This window comes from Octopus bimaculoides, chromosome 9 (assembly GCF_001194135.2).
Source record: "Octopus bimaculoides isolate UCB-OBI-ISO-001 chromosome 9, ASM119413v2, whole genome shotgun sequence".
In the NCBI taxonomy this organism is placed as follows: domain Eukaryota; kingdom Metazoa; phylum Mollusca; class Cephalopoda; order Octopoda; family Octopodidae; genus Octopus; species Octopus bimaculoides.
Genome location: NC_068989.1, coordinates 93,170,139 through 93,171,662, shown reverse-complemented (window position 1 = coordinate 93,171,662; position 1,524 = coordinate 93,170,139). Strand labels below are relative to the sequence as shown.

General features: G+C 41.8%; 1 protein-coding gene across 1 annotated transcript in view; it reads left to right on the top strand.

Annotated features, from left to right (window-relative positions):
• Positions 1 to 1,524, top strand: part of LOC106882068 (uncharacterized) — an 11,962-nt gene that overhangs the window by 3,895 nt on the left and 6,543 nt on the right. The gene's annotated exons all lie outside the window — the stretch shown is intronic.

The window sequence follows — 1,524 nt, the reverse complement described above, 5'->3', positions numbered from 1 at the left end:
AACCGTCCGAAGGACGGGTGCGTTTGCTAGCAGATATATATATATATATATATAGGCGCAGGAGTGGCTGTGTGGTAAGTAGCTTGCTCAACTGGTACTTTTTTTTTGTCCGAGGGGATGAAGTGCAGAGTCGATGTCGGAGACATTTGAATTCAGAACGTGAAGAACCGAAAGAAGTACCGCTAAGCGTTTTGTCTAACGCGCTAACGATTCCACCAAGGAAAAATAACATGTGTCTGCCTCTCCTAAAGCAAACAGGCTTTCAGAGTAAGAAAGTCATGATACAGTGTCTGTCAGTCGGAATAGGACAATGTGTGCCTAGTTTTCGAAACTAACGATAAGGGAAGAAAATCGGCAGAGCTGGTTTGGCAGATAACTGCCCATAGACTAGGTTCCAAATACGTTGGAGTAAGAAACACAGGGATTAAGAGAGAAAATTGTTTGTAGTCACGTTTTCCGTAACTCTTTTGTTCCTTTTGTTGTGTAGTAGGAAGAAATAGAGAGTAGCGAAATGACTGCAAATGAGATTTGATCGGATAGGTGTTTATGTACAGGTAAGTTTTGATGACTGTTGAAGACTACGAAGCCATATCGCCATAAAGTCCAGCCGTTACACGTGTAGTAGTAAGAATTGTTTAAGGATTTCGTTCTTAAAAAGACAGAAAGCAGATGAGGAGAGATAGTAGTGAACAGCAGCAGAACCTGTAGAGAGAAAAGGTTTTGAAAGCTTCCTGGTCATGGCTTCTTAAATGGTGGATTAAGAGCAGAAGCTAACGACTAAGAAGTTAAGGGCAAAGATACTGAGTCACCACCCACCTCACCCCGCTCTATGCCCACTTCTACCGATTCCTCGCTTTACAGAAAAGAAATGAAAAAAAGTCGTTAAGAAAGAAAAAGAACAAACCAAATGGAAAGAATGTGGAACAAACAAATATCGGTTCACCCGTTTTCCAGAAGAAACCAAGATGAAGAAGCCCGCCTACTCTTTGGAAGCTATGAGGTTTGCAGCGGTGCCATCATAGAATGAAGATTTCAGAGACTTCTTGAAATACCTGCAGGAGAAGAATGGGATTGCTGGTGCATGAAGAGATGAAGGCAGAGTTTAAAATGCACAGGAAGGATTGACTTCAGGTGAAAAGCCTAACAAAAGTTTTCCATGAGCTATCAGGAATATGAGGGCCCCTTCCTGCCAAATTCCACAGCTGAACTACTAACAATCACGTATGAAAAGCCACTGCACTTTGTGTACAAAGGATTTGCTGATAGTAATTGCTGTAGGAAGCCTGGATGCGAGTTGATGGGGGGCGGCATCTCCAGTGTGGGGATACGTTTCAGTATTTGTTTTCTTGTTTCATGTTTAAATGTCTGCCTCAATTGCATCTTGTTTATGCCATTGCTTGTCTGTTTCTCTAACAAAGTGTCGCCATATTGCTCAGTGGATATTGCTACCAGTTCAACTGCGTTTCTCTCTCTCTCTCTCTCTCTCTCTCTCTCTCTCTCTCTCTATATATATATATATATATA